The sequence below is a fragment of the Vidua macroura genome, chromosome 5 (assembly GCF_024509145.1).
Source record: "Vidua macroura isolate BioBank_ID:100142 chromosome 5, ASM2450914v1, whole genome shotgun sequence".
NCBI classification, from domain to species: Eukaryota; Metazoa; Chordata; class Aves; order Passeriformes; family Viduidae; genus Vidua; species Vidua macroura.
The window spans coordinates 14342127-14354824 of NC_071575.1; the positions used below are offsets into that span (position 1 = coordinate 14342127).

At 40.1% G+C, this 12698-nt stretch overlaps 1 protein-coding gene across 2 annotated transcripts in view; it reads right to left on the minus strand.

The window, feature by feature from the left end:
* The window catches only part of TMCC3 (transmembrane and coiled-coil domain family 3), a 134145-nt gene that overhangs the window by 108621 nt on the left and 12826 nt on the right, over nucleotides 1-12698 (minus strand). Inside the window, exon 1 of one of the 2 annotated variants that reach the window (XM_053978067.1) lies at nucleotides 1266-1301. The exons of the other annotated variant lie outside the window; for it this stretch is intronic. The gene's annotated coding sequence lies outside the window, so the exon portion shown is untranslated. Of the gene's footprint in view, nucleotides 1-1265; nucleotides 1302-12698 lie in introns of those variants that run through there. 2 annotated transcript variants of the gene reach the window in all.

Below are 12698 nucleotides of genomic sequence, written 5' to 3' on the forward strand. Positions count from 1 at the left end.
GATGTCCTAGAGAACAGACAGCTAATGGCCAGCTAGATCCAGCTGCATCAGCAATATCCTGAGGCACGCTGCCACCTGGTTGTAGTTTAGAGAGATGACAGTGAGCACCCTTTACTCCTTCAGCTTCCTTCACAGGAACGTTACCTGGCACCCAGAAAAGTGTTGCTGTTGCAGAGGAGATGAAGGGTGATGAAGGTGCTGGCTATTTATCAGTAGAATCTGGAAGTTCTTCAAGACATGACAATTCAATTTGGATGCGCTGAAAAAAACGACTTTCCTCCTTTCAGCTTCTATGGTACAAATGTACTTAAAACCACTATCAGCTGATGGGTTCTGGTTTGTCTAGATCAATTCATGCTTGTCTAAAAACAGAAACAGTATTCCACAACAAGCAGGATAACACATCTAGACTGCCTAAGTCAGCCTAAGGACTTTAACAAAGACTGGACTGTGTTGCTCTGGGTAAATTCAGTATGAAACACTGTCACTCTGTACAGGTAGATGTGAAAAAAAAAAACAACCTATAGAAGGCAAAGGAATAAGGAATTTAGTCCTTAAAGTGAATGTGGTCTGTTGACATATCTGCCTGTTCAGAATATCCTCTGTGCATATCTTGAAGCTTACACATATATACAAGTTTAATGGGTTCAGCTTAAAACAGCCAGTTTTAAGAGCTGTATTTTTACCCACATAACTCTGGATCAAAGTGTCTCAAAAGTATACAGTCATATAGCTTCATCTTCAGTGATACAGAAATATTCCTGTAATTGACTCTGCCCTATATCATGATCAGTCTCTCACGGTGATCCTCTCCAAGGTACAGGTTGGGCTTTTCTTACTATTTCCTGAGGTATTTGTAGAATTTATACCAAGAATCTGGGAGTAATTACCAAAAGGCAGACAAAGCAAGAGGGCAAGTTAACTAGTTAAAGAACATGAAATTTAAATCAAACAACCTTCTTTCTGTGCCTCAGGGTAGGATTCCAGATGTTTTGTAAGGAAACAAAAGACAATACAGTAAGACATCAGGAAATACATCTTAGCACTAATGATTTGAAAGCTCTGTTATTGTAAAATGGAATGATACAGTTCAAAAGTAAGGTGTTCAAAACGGTTTTAGAAAAAAGAAAGGCTACAGGTGAATTAATTTTTTAGCTTCAGTCATTTAAAATGCTTAGAGAATTTACTTAAGAAGACAATACGTTCTATTCAGACCTTTCCTGATATCTTTTATTTTCTGGCTGTCAGCAAGAAGAAAATGTTACCTTATGTTGTACAGTCTATGCTGAGAGACTTGATGGTGCTGTTCATCCCATCCTTTCTTTCCTTCACCTTAATTAGAATTGAAGACTGAAATTGTGTGACTCTCAACACTAGGGAGATATGTAAATTACAAGGGAAAAACAGCTAAGGGTTTGCCTGCATGTGTTGCACTCCAGATAAGGCAACACTCTTTCCTTCCCCTCTGCTATTGCAGTGTTTCCACTGCAGCATGTTTGGCCATACTAAGATATACAATACCACAAAAGCTATTTATGAACTCTAGTATCAGTGTACACACAGTGGTAACAACACACTTTTGGTATGACAACAACCAGGAACATTTTGATATGACATTTTTCTAAAGAAAACCTTATTCCCTTGATTTCTACGGGAAAGGGAGGAGCTGCTCCAAAGCTTCAGGCCTGTGGTTAAAGCACTGATGGGAGACCAGAGCTCTACCTTTGAAGATGAAATATCATTTTGGATGTTCATTTAAAATTAGGTTTAATTGATTCACTTGCATAACAAAGACAGTAGCTTCTGAAAAGTGCTCACCTAAAGGAAGTGAAACCACTGACACAATGTGAAGAGCTGAAAACAAAGTGATGCAGCTGACACACTCATCTTAGGGACATGGTGCATCTTGATTTTCTTAGATGGTGTCTGCCTAATGCTGTCATGCAAAGGCTCTTCAGAAACCCAGGGATGATTTTCAAAACATCCAGCTCTGGCCAGTGATACTGAAAGACACTGAGAGACTTCACCTGTCACAGAATTCTCTAAAACTTGTTCCTCTATCAGCTTTTGCTAAGAAGAATAATCACTGTCGTAGGACTTGATGCCTTGGTAAGTGAAAAATTGATTGATATTTTTCTTTTCTCCCACCCCCCATGAGAATTTACAAAGCGAAAACAAACATTTTCTAAATTCCTAGGAAAACAAAAAATTCAAAGTATTCTCAACAAAATCATACATTAATGTTTAAAACTTTAATGTTAATTAAAATAAAACAAAATAAGGTGACTAGAAAAGCAATTATACCTTGGATTTTCAGATAAAAAAATCTGACTAATGTTTAATTCATATGGATGTGATAGGGCCACCAAGTCTGCTTTATCTCTTGGAAGAAAATCTGTCCACTATATATCTCTAAAAATTTGATTAACTTAACTTTATGTTTTATTCCATGAAGAAATTAAACTAAGGTAAACTGGCAGCAGATAATCAGAGGCAGCAGCAACTGTCAGCAATAACTTGAGCTGATGTGCACTCCTGGTGTCATGAGGAAGGATGCCAGTCCACTGCAACATCCCCCTTCCCTTCTCTTTCCCCCAGTGTTATGTTTGTATTCGTCCCTTGTTGTGGACTGATAATGTTGCATAAACATAAAATTAGTTCTTGTGCCTGTAAATGGAAATAATATTTCATCTGGTATAAAAAAACATGCTGAGGTACATACTTTATTTTCTTCCTATATTTTTGTGTTGAATTCTGTGCTGTATCTTCAAGGGTTTGAGCTCTTACTGCTAGATCACTTGATATGACAAACCAAATAAACAGTCCCCAGATAAATACATGAATGGAAGCTGTCACCTTTGCTATTAAAAAAGAGCTATTTAAGTAATCTAGTAAAGAGAAATAAAATGTTTCAGCTCCCCTCGGACACCATTTGGGAAAGAAATATTGTGTTAGAGGCACACAAGTATCATGGTTTTATTTGCCCCAGTTGTAGCAACTAGGTTTATTGCAATACAAGGTGCTAACAAAGAGTAGTATAGAGCCTGTCTGGTTTTCAAATTATTTTGTGCCTTTGATGGCAATTTTTATACAGCTGCTTTCAGAGCTTCCTCTTTCTTGTTCACCAAATCACTCTGAGAAATATCGCAACAGGAACAAGCAAGTCCTTTTAAAACCATGTTAAGAACATCACTGTGAACCACATCTTTAAATAAACTGCTGTCCTCTTTAGAAGGAAGTTCTGACTGTGAGTTATTCTAATGTGAGAGACACCAAATGGTATTTTGACTTGTATTTCATAGGTCTTTCCCAACACTAATGAGGGTAGCCTCCCAGCCCTCCTCCAAGGACAATGGTTGTTTTTTCTCCTGCTGTGGGAGAAGAGAGACAGTGAAACTACATGAGTGCCTTGTTGGTCGCAGAGCTAGTTTGGGGTACAGGTGAGCTCAGCTCATGGTGCTCCCAGCTGTCAGATCCACCTTGTGAACCAAGAATAGCAATCACTTCTTCCCAGACAGACTGGTCACTGCTGCTGCCCACAGTGAAATTCTTCAGTCAAATGAAAACTGGAGGGGAAGGGACAAATCTTAGACACCCTTTTGCCCTTTTCTAGCTCTTTACCTTCTGAAGATCTTAAACACTTGATTATTAATGGTAAACAAGGAGACATATCAACCCCTTCACTTCAAGCCAGCTGGTAGGTAACTAGCAGCAACCAAACAGGCTCTGCACCATCACAACAGGATGACTTCTTAAGACTTGTCAGTGTTATGACACAATAGGAATTGATTCATCAGGATCCTCCTCTTTCCAGATCATGCAGAAACATCAGGAACTATAAAAAATTAAAATCGCTGCCCACCTGTAACTCAAACAATCAAAAGCCTCAGATGTTGAGCTGGCCCTGCTGTCCTGTAGCATGGGAAAAAACTTCTGGCAATATACATATTGCCAAGGTGTTTATTACTGAATCATATTGCATCCATACATATCCTAAACAATCTGTTACTAGGTGCTGATTTATTTAATAACTTAATGGACTTTGAATAGTTTCCAGAAAAGAATGCTGGACCTCAAGGTTGTGTTGTTATTTTGTTCAAATGAAGCAACAATAGCTGAAAAAACTCTCATGAGTCCTCAGCAGAGGGAGGAAAAAAATAAGTCTGCATTGTGGCAGACCTTGAAATCAGATCAAAGAGCAACTGTGAAGCATCCTCTTTTGAACTGCAAGAGTAGATGAAAATAATTATTTACCCTTATGCTCTAAAAGTGAGATTAGATCTATAGCTTGGAGAGACCACTTCAGAAACAGTCATAATCAACAAATCTTTCACAAGATGAAAACTGTTCCGTATACAATAGATTAGTATACTGTTCAGTATACAATAGATCATCCAGCTTTTTTTGGAAATGGATGATCTCTGGAGATTTATTCTGTCATACCTTTAGTCCTGTAATTCTGCACCATCAAAGTGAAACTGAAATACCCAGTTTTAGCATTAGCTAAATGTAAACAGATCTTCTATTTCTGCAGACTGTTTTGCATTAAAATATGCCAAAATGTCTTGCAGAATCCCTTAAGTGGCATTCCTTTTTGCAGGAGAGGAAGGGCAAATGATTCTCAGAAAACTTCAATGCCCCCCCCCCACCCCACCCCCCTACCCCGGAAGTCCTGGAAGAGCCCTCTGTGGACTGGGGGCTCTGGTGATTGCAGACTACCAGCCCCTCTGGGGTATAAAGACAAGACCTGAGGAGTGTGTTTCTTCTGATGAAGGAGACTTGTGTCTGTGAGACTGCATGCAAGATAAAGTTTGTTATACCTCCCAAAGGCATACTTTGGAGTCTTCTTGGGTCCACACTGGCATCCTCTTGCTGCCTCAGGCAGCTGATGTTACCCCAAGCATCTCCCTCTCAGACATGGGGGTGGTGGATTGTGAGAGAGGAGAAGCCCATTGGAAATTAATTTGCCACATGCACTTTGGCACAGGGACGCCCCATGCTGAAGGACCAAGCTGAGCAGTTGGGCAGGCACTAGAGGCACGTGGCAGGCCTGATGGGTGCATGGCACTCTGTGCCCAGGGCCGGTGGCATCAGCACAAACACCCACACAGCTCAACTTTCTCCATAACTGGCTGAGCAATGCAGGCTCAGCAGGTGGAAGAGCCTGGGTATGGTCTTCAGTAACTGAAATCTCAGTATCAGACAAAATCCAGGCCCCAGACTTTCACTAAACATTGGAAGAAACATAGAATTGGGCTCAAAACTCAATGCCTCTTGCTGCTGGTTAAGGAGATGCATCTGAACTCTTTAGTCACACAGCCTTGACATGGGAGGTCTCAACATGGATCTGAAGAGGCTACAGCTATAATTGTCATAAATGCATAATATAATCCCACTGCTAAATTTAGAGAATGGCACTGCATTCCCCATAAGAGCTTCTGTTTTATTCTGTGCTACTGGATAAGATTTTGGAAAATAATAAAACAAATATTTGCTAATCTTTTCAGTTTCAAGGGCAAAGCTGTACAGTTCCAGTTCACTCATGCTCTAGTTCTTCTGAAAAGGGATGGTTACAGTGGATCAGGTTAGTTTCTGGTCTCTTTATAAACACAACACACAGGTTTCTCAGTCTGTGCATCCTTATTATTGTGTCAAATAAATGTGATTTTGTTATATTCATAAAGTTTAAAAAATCATTAATTTACAAACTCATAGCAATTTCAAATAAAATCTATATTCACATCTCTGAATATTGTCATCTGTCCTTAAAAACAGGTCTAGCAAGTGCCTGTAAGCAACATGGTGAGCCCAGGTGAGCTACACACTTGGCAAGAGCTTGAGGAAGTAAATTTTTCTGAAAGTCAAAATGTAGCACCTGCCTGAACTGACCGCAGCTGATACAGGCAAAACTTCCTGCTCCATGAGTTTCCCAGTATTCCAGCTTCATTTCAAAGCCCCCAAAGTCTTAGAAAACACTCCTGGCCAGCTGAAGGCACTGGTGTCTCCTGGCAGCCTACATGCAGATCTGCACTTTATTTCTCCCTTTAAACATGTTAAACCTTACACTGGTCTACCTGTCTGCCAGCTGCAGTGTTCACAGAAAAGTTGATGCAGAGAGCCTGTCTCCTGAAGGTCCACAAGGAACCTGCCTATAAGAACACCATGAGCCCTTGTCCCTTGAAAGGGCCTAATTAGAAACCACGTTAGAGATGGCAGAACAAACTACTCTGTTCAACTTCTGTGGGTCTTTGAGTAGCTAAGGTCTTGCTGTAATTATATATCTACACAGAGTGTGTACTCTATTCATCTATGCAAAGTACAATATTGTATTACAGTGTTACATCACAGACTAACTTTGGTATAAAACAGCAACCCTTAATCTTGGGGGAGGCACTAACTCTCAGAACAGGTAAAGCAAGACTCATATGTTGTACCTGCTTGGAGATCTTGCTGATTTATCCATTTCCAAGTGAAGTCATTTAGAGGCAGTGACGTTAGGATTTAAGAGCAGCTCTAGAACCCAATGAAGTCATCAGGTACCTCATGGCTTTTTGGAAGCTTTGGATTCAGAGTGCAACAGCTGTTCAAAACCTCAGCCTGAGAAAGCAGAATGTACAATCACAAATGGGACTGATCACAAATACAGATGCAGAGCTTGTGGCAGTTTGGTCTACTTGTACTCTACTGAGAGAATCTAGGGTACAGGGCATGATAGGCTTGGTTTGTGCAAGGAGATGGGGCTAATCTGCCCCTTGCAGGGCACCCAGCTCCTAGTAAAATTTCCCTCATGGACAATTATTTTTTCTTTTTCTCTTGCAGCACATGTTGGAAGGATGCAACAGAGCAGAAGGCTGAAAGCTCAACTATCCAAAGCTCTCCATCCTAACACACTCCTGTAGAGCACAGCAGGGCTTTGAAGAAAGACAAAAACAGGTGGTGAGCATTCAAGTGGTAGAATTTACTGCAGAGCCCTGAATAACAAACTGCAAGACAATGCATCATATTACATTTTAGACCCTATGCCATTTCCACCTCACAGGCTGAGCACCTCACCCAGATTCACACATTGATTCTGCAGCAGGATCCATACAAGCATGAAGGTTGACATAACATTAATCACCTGTGCCCATTAGCGGAACCTCTTTTCCTGCACAGCTTGTAGCATCCATAATAATTTTCCAGGGGATGCACTAAGAGGTGTAACTGAAACAAAACATCCTCACATGAGAAGCATGGATAACACATCATTCTCTATGTTGCATGTTTAATTCCTTTGTGCAAATTCTTGTACATCTATGCACCTTTGAGGTAAAAATTATGAGACAATCAGCACTATTCTTTTTATGATACAGATAGAATTTTCCAAAACCCAATCCTCTGTTAAAAATGTGAAGACAGTACAAAGGCTGCAAATGCATTAAAAAGTAAAGAGCATAAAATTAAGCTGAGTTTTTTATTGCTGGTGCAATTAGAAACAGATCAGAATCTGGGTCTGTCACAAGCTACCACACTTTCGCAGATGTAAAAAGCCCTAGCAAGACATTGCATGGTTTTCAGTCTCCTCACCTCACACAAAGCTGAGAGATTTTCTAATATAGAGAAATAAACCAACACTCATATACACATACAGTGAGATCTTGTACACAAGTGTAAGCAAGCCTTTAAGGCTGGCAATCAGATATGCTGGAGGCAAGTAAAGGTCAGCCCATCTTTATATCTGGCCATGAACACCAAGGAGAGGGCTGGAAAACTACTGTGTTGCTGTTTTATGCCTGAGACCATACTGAGATGTCAGGGAATGTTAAAACAAACAACTGAGCCTTGCCAGCAATATCAGTCTTGCTACAACTATAGGCCTTCCTGAACACAGGAGGTTGTACAGCCACAGGAAGTCTCTTTTCAGTAGCAAACCAAAACCCACTTTCTCTACTTGTATTATCCTGAACACTTTCTAAATGTTTTCTTTCATATAGGAAAACCTGGCATTAAAGAATCTGGCAGAATCTTTGAAAAGCTTCTTTTTTTGTCTCTCAATTTCAGCAACATAATGCTAAAGGTAGGAAATACTTTATAAAATAACCTTCTGTCTCCATAAAATATGTTTATAAAAACCAAAAGCCACACCAGTAACTGCTGCCTCAAAAATACATAAAATAAATTTATTCTTAAAATTATAAGTCAAATGAGACTTCAAAACAAAGCTACAATAATTACTCCATTATTATCACACTTCCAATGAGAATATACTCATTTTTGGAAGTCAGCTTTTTTTCCTAAAACTTAAACCCCTTTCTTTCAAAGAACTGGAGAAGTAAAACCATTCCATTCATCTTATAATGCAGTGTGAGAATGCATAAATGCAAACGTGCTGCTGGTCATCAACAGCACTATACACCTGAGAGTCACAGAGTCCTGTTTAGCTGAGTAAGGTTTCCTGGTTGAGCAGGGAGCTCTGGCATCCAGCCCATGCAATCAGCACACCAGCTTGTCACGGCAGGCTATACATGGTCACAGACATGTTTAGATATTTCAGAAGTTTTTTATGACCTACCATATGTGTCTAAAGTCACCTCAATCTGGACTCAAATTACTTACCAGAAACTGCTCCAAACGCTGTAGTTACTTTATTTCACAAATAAATATCATTTTGGTATCTAGTAGTTTGTGTCACACCAATAAACCCATCATGCATTGGAGTGTGAATACACTGTTGAAAGTGTTGATGCTGTTGAAAGATTATATCAAGGTCACAGAGAAACATGATTAAGTTCCACGTCAATGAGTTCTCTCATTTTTGTATAACACATACAGTCACTGTTTGATGAAAAAAAAAGCTTTATTACAATGAAAGGGAAATATCAACTAAACAGAAATAATGTCAAGCAGAAGCATAAATCATGGACAGGTCTGACAAACCAATACCAATATCATGTATTAAAGTTGCTATGGATGCCCTGAGGCATAGGCAGCACAGGCAGCACAGTTTTTTTCAAGTGTTATGAAAATAGACAATTGAAGGTACACTGTAAATTTGTTCCAAAATGTGCTCACCTTCAGCTGGTGTTCAGCATGGTGCTGGCACTGAACCTGATGTCAGCAAAGCTGTAACCGTCTGTTCCCAAAAAGAACCTGACCCAAGTCTGCAAGTTCTGCCATTCAGAAGTAAACGTTGCAGTATTCCTTGAATCATGGAAGGCAGTGATGGGAAGGGTTTCACATGATCTTCCAAGACAGCTCGTGTAGCATCACCTGCATTTTTGGATCCTTTTCTTCTATCACCGTATTCTTTCAGTTTTCAGGTTTGTTATCTTACATTGGCTGTAATTTCCATACTTTTGACTAGATTTAGTTAGCCTAGCTCCCTATAAAAATCAGATTTCCAGGATCAGTCTGGTTTTTTTGTATGTAATAAACTTCTAATGCTGATTTCAGGCCAATCAGATAGATACTGGAGATATCAAATATGATGAGCTCAAATATGATGTGTATTTTGTAAAACCAGAGTGAAGGATGCCAAGATTTTGATTTTGTTGGCCAATTAAGTTAAATGAGGCAGCCTGCACGTAGCTGTGGAAATATTTGACAGAACAAAGGTCGTAAGAAAAAGTATGGGAACTGTATAGGATACATGGTAAAACCAGAAAATGGTAGTTTAATTTAGTTTTTAAAAGCCTATGAATGAAAAGGCTCAAGATCATAGGAAATTGAGTTTCCACAGCATTCTCTGTAGCCACAGGACTTGACATACACACCCTTGTGAACAAGATAAATTTATAGCAACAGCTATATTTAAGCTAATATTAATGATGTGGATTTCATTAATAAACTTTATTGTCTTCTATAATAAATGGGATTGCTGTTGGAATCTGAGGGAATTTAACAGTCATGCTGGGCTGGCCACCTTTGCACAATGCTCAGTAAATATGCTGTGTAGTGTCTATGTGCCTAAAAGAAAGAAGAACAGTCTGTATATGTATCAACTAGTCCAACAGAGAGAGTCAAAACCTAACTAATGGCTCCTGGTTGATTTTAACTCCATTGCAATCAGTGGTGGGCTAACACTGGGGATGGTGGTGGTGATGGTTGTGTGAACTGCACTGAGCAGAAGAGCAGTAACAGCTGAACATCAGTCCCAGCTGCTTCCAACACATCCATCCCTCTGTCACTTCATTCCAGCTCAAGTAGTAATTTCCACAAGAAATGGACTTCTCTGCTTTCAGCAGGGCAGCAAAGAAACCCATATTTCTTAATACCACTTCTGGGACTTCTGCATTGCAGTGGTTGGAAGAAACTGCTACTTTTAAACCTAAAAATTGATTAAAGTATCTCCAGGATTTCTTTCTCCTGTAATTTAGTGACACTTCTCTCACAGGCTAACCAGAATTATTTGCAAACTGTTATGGCTACTGCAGACAAAAGAGGTCACCAAGCTGCAGCAGTAGCTGTAATTAACACAGGAGCATACGTCAATACGTAATTGACTTCAGAGGGAATTCAGAGCAGCCACACAACCAAGCAGCTCTGACAAGCTTTTGGCATCCAGACACCAGCTACTCCTGCCACAAGCTGGAACAAGAGCAGGAAGAGACCGAGAGGACCAGTTTTTTCTGCAAGGATTTTTCTAAGATCATCTTCCCTCGATGTATGATCACATCAGATCCATGAAACCCACCCTGCTTAGGGATCCTCAGTTTAGGAGAGCAACAGTGATGGGAGAATTTCAAAGCTCTTGACCAATCAACAATTATTTACCATGGCTTGAATGACAGGAGTGCAGGACTAGGTATGATGAATTTGGGCTGCAGCTACCAAGATGTTAGATTGTGCCATTGGGTCAGAATGCAACATCTCAGCACAAACAGGAGCCCTAGGCAGTCATACAAGGAATCTGGGAGGAACGAGCTTGGAGCATGATTTTTTGCCCGTGAGAGCAATGTGCTGGGTAATTGTACAGAAGGAACAGCTCTTCTTTGAGAAGCAAGATAATAATTGCATTTTTTTCTCTGTAATTAGTCCTGATAGTCAAAGGTATAGTCCACCACTCCCCCAATCAGAAACACAGACAGTGACCATTTAAGAAAATTAGAGCCTAGCCAGATGCACACAGTGTTTTGCAAGGGTGGGACACCAAACATCCCTATTCTGAAATGAACCATAAGGTGGCACTGCTTTAAAACATTACCTGAGAAGATTTTTCCTGACATTTTCTATGCTCTGCAAAAACCCATGGAGTTCCCACTTTTAATTTAAGTGAATCAAGTCATCCTACAGAAAGTGTGGTGATACAGTGAGAGTGTACATCATTGGCATTTGTACTTTCACACATATTACTTTCTCAGAAATCATGATGTTTTGTTCTGAAAACCAGAATGTCTCAGATACTTTCATTCAAGCACTGCAACACCCATTTCAGAATTTATGTTTGTGTGTGTAACAGCCAGACCCGTCTTCTCTTTATACAACCTCTGGCATGTAGGACCATAAAGATTCTGCTCTTTCTCTGTGCATGGCAACAGCCAACAAAGACACTTCTAACAAGTTATTTTCTAGTTCATATCTAATGTGCAGAACAAGCTTTCAGATAAAAACAGTCTTTGCAAATGGACTCACAGGAAGTTCCTAGTGGTTATGGTAAAATGAACTACAGAGATAGCCTGTGTCTATTGATTTGCTGCTATATTAGGCCTGGCCACCATTTTAAATGAATGATGAAAGGGACATAAAGCCACCTATAAAAAGGAGACTATGTCAGTCTGAGAGAGTATAGTAGAAGAGTGTGATTCTTAACAAACTTCCTGAATGCAAAAATAAGGACCCTCCTGAATCTCCAAATCCCATGGGCACAGACTACCAGCTGCTGGTTTTGTGCCAGGGTAGAGTACCGGTTTTACATAGCACAAGAAAAAGAAATGGGTCAGAAAATAAATGCTCACCAACTGCAGAACCTTCTGTTGGGTTGTCCTGTAAGAGCCTAACTGATCTGAAAATAACAAGGCCATGAGTTCAGGTCTCCCTTGATCTTCTGTATCCAGCTAGACTCCTGCCCTGCAAAGAACCCCTTGGCTTTCAGGCAGTCCTTTACTATGAACAATGTGAGGTCTTTAAACCACTGTTATTTTTGCAATCTCCACCACAAAGTATGGCTCACCTACCTCCAGCTACCACATGCTATGCAGAAGAACAAATTAGGGAGAGATAGCAGAACTAACTGAGCTTAGCTTTAGATATTTTCTTTCTTACAGGTACTTTTGATCTAGCTGTACATCCCAGTAGTGACCTTGGACTGGCACCCTTTCAACCAATGGACCAAAGTGTTCAAAAAGCCAGTGAGGTGATGGACAGGCCACAGACCCCTTTCCAAGTTAACTGCATGGTAGAATGATAAACCACTGTCAGACTACAGCTGACTTCAGGACGTGTGGTTGCCAGTGAATTGACCCAGGCTGTATGTCGACAAACAACGTCTATTCATTGATGCATCTCTTTGGGTTCATATATTCACTCTGCCCATGGAGCAGAAGGCACTCAATACACAATCTGGCAGAACGTAAAGCAGTTAAGTGAAACAGCTGGAGAGACAGCACGACTGTCCATGCACGTCTACATAAGGATGTTCTCACTTACTATTACCTTACTTGCATTTCAAATGGGAGAATAGGCTACTTCATATCAAGAATGCAAACACAGATCCCATCAGA